Raw genomic sequence first — 13227 nt, forward strand, 5'->3', positions numbered from 1 at the left:
TCTCTGAAGTCTCTCAGCCCCACTCACTTCACAAAGTGTTTGTTGTGGGGGAGGAAGGGAAAGGAGATTGTGAGCCGCTTTGAGACTCCTTAAGGTAAAGGTAAAGGGACCCCTAACCATTAGGTCCAGTCGTGGCCGACTCTGGGGTTGCGGCGCTCATCTCACTTTATTGGCCGAGGGAGCCGGCGTACAGCTTCCAGAAAATCGGAAAGCTTTATCAATAAAATCTGCACACGGTCTCGTGGTGTAGTGGTTAAGAGCAGTGGACTCGTAATCTGGTGAATTGGGTTCGTGTCTCCGCTCCTCCACATGCAGCTGCTGGGTGACCTTGGGCCAGTCGCACTTCTCTGAAGTCTCTCAGCCCCACTCACTTCACAAAGTGTTTGTTGTGGGGGAGGAAGTGAAAGGAGAACGTTAGCCACTTTGAGACTCCTTCGGGTAGTGATAAAGCGGGATATCAAATCCAAACTCTTCTTCTTCTCTTCTTCAATCACACACATACACATAAAAACCAGATCTGAATGACCCACTTGCATATTTAGCCCCCCTCTGGGAGAATCCCTAGAGATGCGTAACTAGAAACTAACCCAGTCTCAGCAACTGTTCAAACAGAGTAGGTTGATAGCCCAGTATTATTACTTAACGGGGACACGGAGGCAAGATCTTCCTGGTTTATGACGTCAGCACGATCAGAAGGATACTTACTCAAAAATAAACCCCCCAAGTTAGTCTCACGCAAATGCTGTCCAGGATCAGGCCCCTTACCTAGGGGTAGGATCCACTGAATGCAATGAGAGTTGCTTCCTAGTAAAATGCGTAGGATTTTCGTCTCAGGCACACTTGCTTGGGGGAATAAACTTCATTGAACACAACAAAACTATCTTCCTACCTAGTAAACATGCATGGGGATCGCGTTACCAGTCTTTTGCTACTTCACTATCTTAAAAAATGTGCATGTATGTGGAATTTGACAACAGAATTCCGGAGATAGTTCCCCCTTTAAAAAAAAAAAAATGTTGCCCCAAATCATATATTATTTCAGGGGGGAAATTATTTCCCTTGACTGGCATTGACTTTATCTGTTCTGGTAAATGGACAAGCCTATTTCTACTCTGTGGCTGGGGGCTTATTGAAAGCCTCTGTCAAAGTAACAGATTACAAGGGACGGAAATTCCCCATCACAGTAGATGTAAAGTTTAAAGAAAGGGACGAGAAGTCCAGGTCTCTCGTTCCTTAAATTACAGGCTGCCGATGGCGGGTTTTGAAAGAGAAAGAGGGTTTCATACGAACCCTGTAATAAGATGAGATGTAAGGCTGGTGAGGAGCAAAAATAGACGCAGACAAAAAGCACTGCGTCTGTCCATCTTCAGAGTGTTGCCAGAGGACATGGCAGCAGAGGGGGTGGGAGCTATACCATTCATGCTCTGTATGTGAACTTCATAGGTTAAGGTTACCAGATTTTTTTCAATGAATCCGGTGACACTTTTCAACTTCAATGGATTTTGTATGGGGACTGATTTGTAAAGCCTGGGAAACAGGGACATCTGGTAACCTTATCATGGGTGCATTTCATTTGCCACTATGAGAGAACAGCTGTTGGACTAGATGTTTGTTTGGTCTAATGCAGCATGGCTCCACAGTTTTTTCCATAGTACCCTTAACTGCAGATGGTGACAGCAGTCACGAAATTAACAGTTGCCTGCTTCTTGGGAGAAAAGCGATGACAAACCTAGACAACATCTTAAAAAGCAGAGACATCACCTTAACTACAAAGGTCCATATAGTTAAAGCTATGGTTTTCCCAGTAGTGATGTATGGAAGTGAGAGCTGGACTATAAAGAAGGTTGATCGCCGAAGAATTGATGCTTTTGAATTATGGTGCTGGAGGAGACTCTTGAGAGTCCCATGGACTGCAAGAAGATCAAACCTCTCCATTCTGAAGGAAATCAGCCCTGAGTGCTCACTGGAAGGACAGATCCTGAAGCTGAGGCTCCAATACTTTGGCCACCTCATGAGAAGAGAAGACTCCCTGGAAAAGACCCTGATGTTGGGAAAGATGGAGGGCACAAGGAGAAGGGGACGGCAGAGGACGAGATGGTTGGACAGTTCTCGAAGCTACTAACATGAGTTTGACCAAGCAGTGGGAGGCAGTGGAAGACAGGAGTGCCTGGTGTGCTCTGGTCCATGGGGCCATGAAGAGTTGGACACGACTAAACGACTAAACAACAACAACAAGCCCTAACGCAGGGGTAGCAAACCTGATATTGTTGGACTCCTAACTCCCACCATGAGTATCGGCCAGCATGGCCAGTGGTGAGGGGAAATAGGAGATGGAAGATCACAGATTCCCCATCCATGCTCCAAAGTGATGTCTCAGGGATCTGACGCATTACAGCAGCACAGGCAGCGGGTTTCAGTCCCTCTTGCGCCTGCACAGATGACAAAGACTGTTATGTACTGGAGTTCTCACCCTGGGACAGCAGGGGGATACTGTAGATAGTTATGCAAATAAGGGATCGAAAGTGACATTCAGTGATTGGATAGTTTTAGAAAATTGTTACAGTTAGGTTGTACTGGAGCTCTATATAAGCAGGCTGACTGAACCCTTCAGTTCAGTTCTGTTCTGGCCTGTGAATAAACAAGAGCTGTTTGAAGAATCGCTGTGTCGTCTGATATGTTCACCCACAACTTAACAAAGATAACTGCAGAACCAAATGTAGGCTAAGTTTCAAATGCTTGGCCTGTCTGTGTCCTGGGACACCCAGCTAAGAGTGGGTTGCTGAACTAGCTATGCACATTCTATTTTGGGGACCTGTATTTTCATATTACCTACTGTTCTATCTGAATCCTAATGACCTTCAACATTCTGCTTGTCTTCTAGAAGCAACACTTGCTTTTATTACTTCTTTTAATTTTGCTTTTATTTCAGGCATTTGTAAACTCGCAATCAGATGGCTGCAAGGCGTTCTACAACAAAACCTACACAAAAGAAGAAATAAAAAAGACTGCAATTGCTGCTCTCTCACACAGCAAGCTGAGGAACTTATAAATTCCACAAACGTATCAAGGCACTCAAACACATATTCTTAAGGTATTTAAATATGCCATACACCCCATGACAACATTTCATAATGTCTTCATAAAGTTATGCTGTGCTCTATATGTGAATGGTGATGGGACGCAGGTGGTGCTGTGGTCTAAACCACAGAGCCTCTTGGGCTTGCCGATCAGAAGGTCGGCAGTTCGAATCCCTGCAACTGGGTGAGCTCCCGTTGCTCGGTCCCTGCTCCTGCCAACCTAGCAGTTCAAAAGCACGTCAAAGTGCAAGTAGATAAATAGGTACTGCTCCGGCGGGAAGGTAAACGGCGTTTCCGTGCGCTGCTCTGGTTTGCCAGAAGCAGCTTAGTCATGCTGGCCACATGACCTGGAAGCTGTACGCCGGCTCCCTCAGCCAATAAAGCGAGATGAGCACCGCAACCGCAGAGTCGGTCACGACTGGACCTAATGGTCAGGGTACCTTTACCTTTATATGTGAATGGCAGATATTTTCCTTCTATAGATCGGAAAAACAAATCATGATTCAAATTGCTTCAAAAAGCAATGGTTCTATAGGAATTCAAATGGTGAGACTGAATAAGTGAGAACAAACACTTTGGATAGGGATGGTGCAAAAAACAGAGAGAACAGGCCAGCGCATCCCTTTTATAAATAAAATTGTTGCAAAAAACAGTGGGATGTGTCAGAGATACCCAAGAACAATGTTTTAGAACCAAAACGCCTGCAATAATGAAATAATTAATTGATTATTATGCAGGGGCATATGTTACAGAAGATACACATACGAGCAATGAGATCAGTACATTATTTGAAATGTTATTAACTTCTTCCCAGCCAAAATCTATTTTTCACACAAAAGAAGAAGATAAAATGCCTGGCTCACAAGTCACACAGGGCTAGGGGGAAACCATGCAGACTCATGAAATCTGCACAGGTTTCACGTTCTGCTACCTGTTCCAGCAATAAACAGGGTTGCACAAAAACAGCCCAGAGCAACAACTACCAACTACCGCATTTTTTGCTCTATAAGACTCGCTTTTTTCCTCCTAAAAAGTAGTCTTATGGAGTGAATGCAGGCTGCGCAGCTATCCCTGAAGCCAGAACAGCAAGAAGGATTGCTGCTTTCACTGCGCAGCGATCCCTCTTGCTGTTCTGGCTTCTGAGATTCAGAATATTTTTTTCTTGTTTTCCTCCTCCAAAAACTAGGTGCGTCTTGTGGTCTGGTGCGTCTTATAGAGCGAAAAATGCGGTAATTCATGGGTAGGCAAACTAAGGCCCGGGGGCTGGATGTGGCCCAATCGCTTTCTAAATCCGGCCTGTGGACGGTCTGGGAATCAGCGTGTTTTTACGAGTAGAATGTGTCCTTTTATTTAAAATGCATCTCTGGGTCATTTGTGGGGCCTGCCTGGTGTTTTTACATGGGTAGAATGTGTGCTTTTATTTAAAATGCATCTCTGGGTTATTTGTGGGGGATAGGAATTCGTTCATTTTTATTATTTTTTCCAAAATATAGTCTGGCCCCCCACAAGGTCTGAGGGACAGTGGACCGGCCCCCTGCTGAAAAAGTTTGCTGACCCCTGATAATTTAAACGCAAGATAGAAGGACCCTCTTCAGCCTAAGGGCTGCATGCCAGTGGTGGTCAGGGTAAGAGACAAAAGTGAGTGGAACCATGGATGTGGCTCTCACCTTTGTATTAGGCAGCATTCCAGATACACAGAAGCCAGAGCGGGTTACACAAACACACATGCAAAACCCAAGTGGTGTTAGGTAAAGGGACCCCTGACCATTAGGTCCAGTTGTGACTGACTCTGGGGTTGCAGCGCTCATCTCGCTTTATTGGCCAAGGGAGCCGGCGTGCAGCTTCCAGGTCATGGACTAGATGACCGTTGTGTTCCCTTCCATCTCTAGAATTTTATGATTACACTACAGGGGGAGGTGGCAGGTGCTTCTTCTGCTGACTGCGGCAGTGGCCTCACCCCACTTAATGGCTGGCAGCCCTGCCTTGGGTATAATTTTTAAAAATTATTTTTATGTACAGTGGTACCTTGGTTTAAGATCAGCTTTGTTTATGAACAACTTGGATTAAGAACGCTGTAAACCCGGAAGTAGGTGTTTTGGTTTGTGAACTTTGCCTTGGAAGCAGAACATGTTGAGTGTGTTCCATTTGTAAATTGAGTCCCCCGTCGCTATGGGAAAGCTGTCAACACCTAGATCCTAACAAAAGCATGCCTTGGTTTAAGAACGCTTTGGTTTAAGAGTGGACTTCCAGAACGGATTAAGTTTGTAAACCAAGGTACCACTGTATCCGGTTGTTTAACCTGGTTTTACACATGTAACTGTTTTATCTGTTTTCATTATATTGTTAATCGCTTTAGGATGCCCCGTGGGAATAGGTAGCAGAACAAGTGATTATTTGACAGATCTGGGGGTCACGGGGGCTGGATCTAAACACATCAAAGAAGCATTTTAGTTAAACACATTGCAAACTTTGTATGAAAAATCAGGTTAGCAAAAACGGAACGCCACAGCGCCGTCCTATGTCACAGTGTTATAATGCATATGCAACACATATAAACCACTTTTTCTTTGCCCATGTAGCTGAGTCCTGTGTTTCCCTCGTAGAATTATATGTGTCATCATGCAAATTTGGTCGGTTAGGTATCACAAAAGCTGGCATTCCAAAATCTGAAAGATACTGTATCTCCTGAGTTGTGGTACAGAAATGCATGAAATAAAGCGACTGCCAAGAAAATAAACCATGATCCGCAAGTCACGAAAGGTAAAGGAACCAACAGAGCATTTTTAATGCAATTTGGTGGGATTTTACATTCTACGCCTCAGCTAAATGACCTGTAAGACTAATTACAGTACCTATACCAAAGACAGACTTCCTGAGGAAATAGGACACTTTAAACATCCAGTTATGATTCTACTCATCTGTATAACAAAGACATCTCAATACTGACTTTCCGCATTTGTACGTTAGTTTCTGTTATTTGGAAAACGTAGCTGGGTTTATCTCTCAAACCCAATTAACATTGTTGGTGGGGGTAGGTGGCGACATGGGCGTAGCCAGGATTTTTCTTGTGGGGGGAGCCAAAGTTGTTGAGGGTGGGTTTTTTTAAAAAAAGATGGAATACAGAATAAGAGAACAGGAAGAACATACGTTTAGAGAAGATTGGGAAATGTTTATTGAATATATGGGGGGGAGGCAATTACGTACACTTGAAAATGTTGGCAGCATTAAGATCAATTCAGCAGTGTAAGTTTTGATGGATGTAATAATGGAACACTGCTTTAGCTTATGGAAAATATTCAGGGATTTATGATATGCAAAATGAACCATGGAAAGAGAAGAAGGGAAGTCATTGATATTTTAAGGTTGTTTAACCACAGAGCCTAGGGCTTGCCGATCAGAAGGTTGGCAGTACGAATTCCCACGATGGGGTGAGCTCCCGTTGCTCGGTCCCTGCTCCGGCCAACCTAGCAGTTCGAAAGCACCTCAAAGTGCAAGTAGATAGATAGGTACCGCTCCAGCGGGAAGGTAAACTGCGTTTCTGTGCGCTGCTCTGGTTCGCCAGAAGCAGCTTAGTCATGACCCGGAAGCTGTACGCCGGCTCCCTCGGCCTATAGAGCGAGATGAGCACCGCAACCCCAGAGTCGGTCACGACTGGACCTAATGGTCAGGGGTACCTTTACCTAAATGTCTAATGCCTTTTGTAATGAATTGCTTGGGTTGTTGATCAGTGGGCACCCTGAGGAAATAAATATTTATTTATTTTGTTGTCGTCTTTGATTTTAGCACACATTTGCAAATTTATTTTAAAGTGTTACTCAGCGGGGGGTTGGCTATGCGTAGCAGAAAAGGGGTTCTTTGGAAGTTTGGTTTCTCATCCCATCCTTCCCACCTAATAATCCCAGGTGAGCTATATGAATTCGCTCTGCATTCTGTAATTCTGCACTTGAGCGGCACATCGGTCCCTGGCTGCGTAGCGATGATGACGAGGGCTGACTTGCGCAAACGTGCGCGCTGCAAGCCTTCGAGCAGCAATCAAAATGCGATGCTTCCCGTCCAAGATTCTCCTCTTCACTCCCAGCTCGCTCACTCCTCTTCCCCCCGCCCCCGCGGCGCTGTCTCCGCCCAGCTCTCTGATTGGCTCATCGCTCTTTCCTGACGCACCGCGCGCAGCTGCTGAGGCCCAGCCCTCTGGAGTAAGCTCCGCCCCCCGGCGCATCCTGCCACAGAGATAGAAAAAATGTAGAGTAATACGAAACGGAGAGTGAAAAAAAAAAGACAATATTCAGCAGGCTATGCCGCCTCGCCGCGCTTGGGGGCCCATAGAAAGCAGTGCAGAAACACGGGATGTTGGGGAGCACCGTGAGCGCCCAGGATGAAAACAGAAGCAGGATCAAATATTTTGTTTTAGTTACTTATTTATTAAACTTATTGGTTGCTCATCTTCTCAAAGTCTCTGTGCGACTTGCAGCAAACACACACACACACACACACAACCATCAAGATTTTATTTATTTTATTTACTTATTAACCTTATTAGTCACTTGTCACATGAAGGTCTTCATGCAACTGGCAGCAAATACACACACACACACACACACACACACACACACAAAATACCGTTAAATACTTATTTATTTTATTTATTCTTATTTGTCATTTGAAAGTCATTTATCAACTTATTAGCCATTTGTCAAAGCCCTTCTCGGGGGCTTGGCTACTGTTGTATGCTAGGGCTGCCATACATTACCAGGATTTCAGAGGCGGAATTGAATTCCAGGGGAAATTTCTGAAAGGCGGTGCTTTGTCCTGGATCTTAGGGAAGTAAATTGAAAAATCAGGGTTTTCGGCATTCCTTCAAAAAAACTCAGTAACTTTCAAGGTGTCCTGGTTTTTACTTTTTGAAACAAGGCAACCCTATATGCTGACACGTGAGAGCTGAATGCAGGGTAGAGACCAAAGGTGGACAAACTACCGCAAAAGGAACATGATGTTTCCCTCTTCAGAGGTGCTAGGTAAAGGTACAGGGACCCCTGACCATTAGGTCCAGTCGTGACCGACTCTGGGGTTGCGGTGCTCATCTCGCTTTATTGGCCAAGGGAATCGGTGTACAGTTTCCGGGTCATGTGGCCAGCATGACTAAGCCGCTTCTGGCGAACCAGAGCAGCGCCCGGAAACGCCGTTTACCTTCCCGCCGGAGTGGTACCTATTTATCTACTTGCACTTTGACGTGCTTTCGAACTGCTAGGTTGGCAGGAGCAGGGACCGAGCAACGGGAGCTCACCCCGTCGTGGGGATTTGAACCGCCGACCTTCTGATTGGCAAGTCCTAGGCTCTGTGGTTTAACCCACAGCGCCATCCTTGTCCCAGAGGTGCTATATCTCCCCTAACACCCAAAACTCTTATCCTAAACCTCCACTGCCTTGGAGGGATATCTCTGTCAGAAAAAAAGGCTAAAAAGCAAACACTACACAAATCCAGAGTGGAGTCTCTAAGACACTTGGATGGCACCTTGTACGTCTCCTTCCGGCAACTTCTTCAGCCAAGCTGGTGCCAAATGTATTGCTCTGCTGTCCTTTGAACCACCTCGGTGAGGCTGAGAGTGGGGTCTTGTCTCCTGGGCAGCCCAGGACCTCCATACGCACTGCCCAGGCTGGCGCCCAAGACGGTCACTTTGGTGCTGCTAACACAACCATTTGACTTCACCCCTGGAGGTGTACTCCATTGTCACTTGAGACAGAGGGATGCTGTTGAAGGAAAATCCTTGGGCTCACTTTGGATTACCAAACAAAGACGCTAGCCAAGAATATAGGAGCAAAACAGCAGCCAGTAGGCTTAGTCTTTATTCAACAAGACTGTTGCAACAGCACTTCCACATGGGAGAAGCAGGAAGAAGTGCGGAACAAAGGAGGATTCAAACTTTTATCAGTTTCCAAAATTACCAGTAACACCCATAAAACGACATCACAACTACATCATAGTTACATCACATAAGGGGAGGGCTATCTGGCAGTAACCTGAGTACCAGGACTTGCCCCCTACCCTTCCCTGAGCTCCACTTTACACCCATCAAGTAAGACAATACTGTAGTAATATTTACAAGTTCCTGGTGCTCTTGGCCAAGCAATCACACTTCTTTGTCTAGGATAGGATTGCTATCTAATTTTGAATGGTCCGCTATCAACAGGTGATGACTATTCATCTAGCACCCATCTGCAGGGTGCCGGGGATTATGTCATTCCTGCAACAATGCCAACAGTGTATATATAATATATGGACACTGCATTACAAAGTTTTCTATAAACGTGACATGAAGACTGGCAACATCAACCCTGCTGTGTGGGAATCCTTTGCAGATGACCACCACATTGCCTGGAAACAATCAGGTTGTGTACCCACAGAAGTGAACTGAGGAGACATGACAACTGGGAGGAACACTGAGAGAGAAACGCCACATTACACCTGAATCAGCGCAACCGGATGGTTTCATCTGCTGCAGCTGCAATAAAACATATCTCTTCTATGTTGGTTTCTGCAGCTGCAGCAGGCGCTGTAACGCTTCAATGGTTTGACTTCACCCTCCCCCCCATGGCGCACTCCCTTCCACTGTCTCTCAAGACCGACAGATGTGAACGACAATTACAAGGTATAATACAGTGGTACCTCAGGTTACATACGCTTCAGGTTACAGACCCCGCTAACCCGGAAATATTACCTCGGGTTAAGAACTTTGCTTCAGGATGAGAACAGAAATCGTGCTTCAGTGGCACGGCAGCAGGAGGAGGCCCCATTAGCTAAAGTGGTGCTTCAGCTTAAGAACAGTTTCAGGTTAAGTACGGACCTCCAGAACGAATTAAGTACTTAACCTGAGGTAAAGTAAAGGAAAAGGTACCCCTGCCCATACGGGCCAGTCTTGACAGACTCTAGGGTTGTGCGCCCATCTCACTCAAGAGGCCGGGGGCCAGCGCTGTCCGGAGACACTTCCGGGTCACGTGACATCGCTGCTCTGGCGAGCCAGAGCCGCACACGGAAACGCCGTTTACCTTCCCGCTAGTAAGCGGTCCCTATTTATCTACTTGCACCCGGGGGTGCTTTCGAACTGCTAGGTTGGCAGGCGCTGGGACGGAACAATGGGAGCGCACCCCGCCGCGGGGATTCGAACCGCCGACCTTTCGATCGGCAAGCCCTAGGCACTGAGGCTTTTACCCACAGCGCCACCCGCGTCCCCAACCTGAGGTACGACTTATAATATGTTGACAGATTAGTAGTTTACATAATGAAGACACCGAGACACCGTGCCCCCCTGGGAGAGAGTCAGTGGGTGGCAACACAAAGAACGGGTTTTTTTCTGCGGTGGCTCCCTGCTTGTGGGGTGTTCTCCCCAGGAATGCTCACCTGGTGCCTTGATTACATATCTTTAGGTGCTGGGCGAAAACATCCCTCTTCTCCCAAGGCCTTTGGCTAATTACACAATCTATGGCCTTTTATGATGTGAGTGGCACTGTGGTCTAAACCACTGAGCCTTGGGCTTGCCAATCAGCAGGTTGGCGGTTTGGATCCCTGCGATGGGGTGAGCTCCCGTTATTCAGTCCCTGCTCCTGCCCACCTAGCAGTTTGAAAGCATGTCAAAGTGCAAGTAGATAAATAGGTACTGCTTCGGCGGGAAGGTAAATGGCGTTTCCGTGCGCTGCTCTGGTTCGCCAGAAGCGGCCTAGTCATGCTGGCCACATGACCCAGAAGCTGTACGCCGGCTCCCTCGGCCAATAAAGTGAGATGAGCGCCGCAACCCCAGAGTCGGCCACGACTGGACCTAATGGTCAAGGGTCCCTTTACCTTTATGGTGCACAGATGAAGGGCAGTATATGAATTTACCACAGACCAACAAATAATAAACATTGTTTTCAGACAGACACACCGCTGCCCCATCACACCCAAACCAAAAACTTACATTATTCCACTGGTTTATTACAGAGCATCCCTACACGCATCTAGAAATACCGTCCCACAGAGTTCAGCGGGGATTTCTTCCCAGGTACGTGTCATAATGGTAACAGCAGTTTTCACATAGGAGGCCTGAATAAGAATAAGAATAAGAATCATGTTTATGCCACGTGAACTCGGCAGTCCTATCTGACAGACTCGCCGCTCTCTTTGTTTTTCCTAGCTCTCTGTGCTGCTGTCACGTATTGACGCCGAGAGGGAGCGCGCCTGCTCGCTCGCTCGCCCTCCCGCGCCTGCGCGCGCACTCCTCCCCTCCCCCTCCCAACCGGAACCGTGGAGGTTGCTAGGGAAACGGGAGAGACGCTGCCCGCCGGCGCTTTGGGAGGGAGGAGAGCGCGAGCGCGCGTGAGGGAGGCAGCGGGGGAAAGGAAAGGTATGGGGGGGGAGGGAGGGAGGGAAGGAAGGAGGGGCTCCCTTGGGGGTGGGGCGGGGGGGTTGACCGGCACCCCCACATTAATTCCAAGCGCCCCTTCGTCAGCCCTTTCGCGGGGCGAACGCGGGAAATCTTCGTCCCCATTCCCGTCTATTGGAGACACTGACTCTGCCTCCCCCCCCTCCGCCTACCTGAAGTGAAGGGCTCTCTCCCCCCCCCCATGCGGGGAGAAGGGGGCGGGGCACCCGGGTTTAACCCGACCTCTTCCTCCTCTGGGGAGGCGGCTGAGGGGGAAGGTCTCTTCTCCCCATGGCCATGTTGGTGGTAGCTCCCCTTTTTGCAGAGGGAAGAAGACCCAGGCTCAGGTGGGCACAAGCAGGTGCACCACAGACACACAGAGACACACAAACACGCGCGCGCACACACACACCACACACACAGAAACAGACACACACACACACACACACACACACACATATAAAGACACAGACAGGCACACACAGACACACACGCGCACACACATAAAGACACAGATGGACACAGACACGCACAGACACACAGTCACAGACCGGCACACACAGACAGTCACAGACGCACAAACATATAAAGACACAGACGGACACAGACACACACTCACAGACAGACACACACACAGATGCACATGCACACAGACAGACACAGGCGCGCGCACACACACACACACACACACACACACATATAAAGACACAGACAGACACAGACAGGCACACACAGACACACACACAGACCCAGACGCACACACACATAAAGACACAGATGGACACAGACACGCACAGACACACAGTCACAGACCGGCACACACAGACAGTCACAGACGCACAAACATATAAAGACACAGACGGACACAGACACACACTCACAGACAGGCACACACACAGACACACACACACAGATGCACATGCACACAGACAGACACAGGCGCACACACACACACACACACACACACATAAAGACACAGACAGACACAGACAGGCACACACAGACACACACACAGACCCAGACGCACACACACATAAAGACACAGATGGACACAGACACGCACAGACACACAGTCACAGACCGGCACACACAGACAGACACAGACGCACAAACATATAAAGACACAGACGGACACAGACACACACTCACAGACAGGCACACACACAGACACAGACACACACAGATGCACACAGACAGACACAGGCACACACACAGCGAGAAAGACACAGGTGTGCACGCACACACACACGATACACCCTGCTGGGGAGCAGCCTCTGGTCCAAATTACACATTTCCCCTATATTATATAAGATGTTTTTTACGCAGCTATTTTTATATATGTGAGGGAGACCCGATCCCCTTCCCAATTTGAGGGTGGTGACAGGACGGACTCGCCTTCCTATCTTCTAAGCAGCTTGGACACCCTCTTCCTCCCTACCCCAGGCTCTCCCCCCAAACTCTGTTCTGTAAAATATGAGCACAATCAGCGGTTCTCCTCCTAATATGCCTAGGTGTTCCCACTTAGGATGTTTCATATCACAAACGGGTCCCGGAGATGTTGCAAAAGGGTAGCTCGCAACAGCTTTTTAACAAACCAGGTTTTCCTTGGGAAAGGTGAAACTTGGTTAAAGGGGAGAGGGGGTTAGGTGTTCATGAACAGTGCTGGTTCCACAATAAGCGTCTCTCTAGAAGCATCCCTCAGTCTGTCCAAGAGCCTCTCCTCCCAGCCTCCGTTGTATGCAGGGTTAAAAGAGAGACTTG

General features: G+C 47.7%; 1 protein-coding gene across 5 annotated transcripts in view; it reads left to right on the forward strand.

The window, feature by feature from the left end:
* Positions 1 to 11087: 11087 nt before the first annotated feature.
* Positions 11088 to 13227, forward strand: part of MARCHF10 (membrane associated ring-CH-type finger 10) — a 33011-nt gene continuing 30871 nt past the window's right edge. For 3 of the 5 annotated variants that reach the window (XM_053363730.1, XM_053363729.1, XM_053363733.1), the window contains exon 1: positions 11323 to 11448. The gene's annotated coding sequence lies outside the window, so the exon portion shown is untranslated. Of the gene's footprint in view, positions 11107 to 11322; positions 11449 to 11695; positions 11814 to 13227 lie in introns of those variants that run through there. The other 2 variants (XM_053363732.1, XM_053363731.1) reach the window with 2 other exon arrangements.

Source organism: Podarcis raffonei, chromosome 13 (assembly GCF_027172205.1).
Source record: "Podarcis raffonei isolate rPodRaf1 chromosome 13, rPodRaf1.pri, whole genome shotgun sequence".
Taxonomy (NCBI): domain Eukaryota; kingdom Metazoa; phylum Chordata; class Lepidosauria; order Squamata; family Lacertidae; genus Podarcis; species Podarcis raffonei.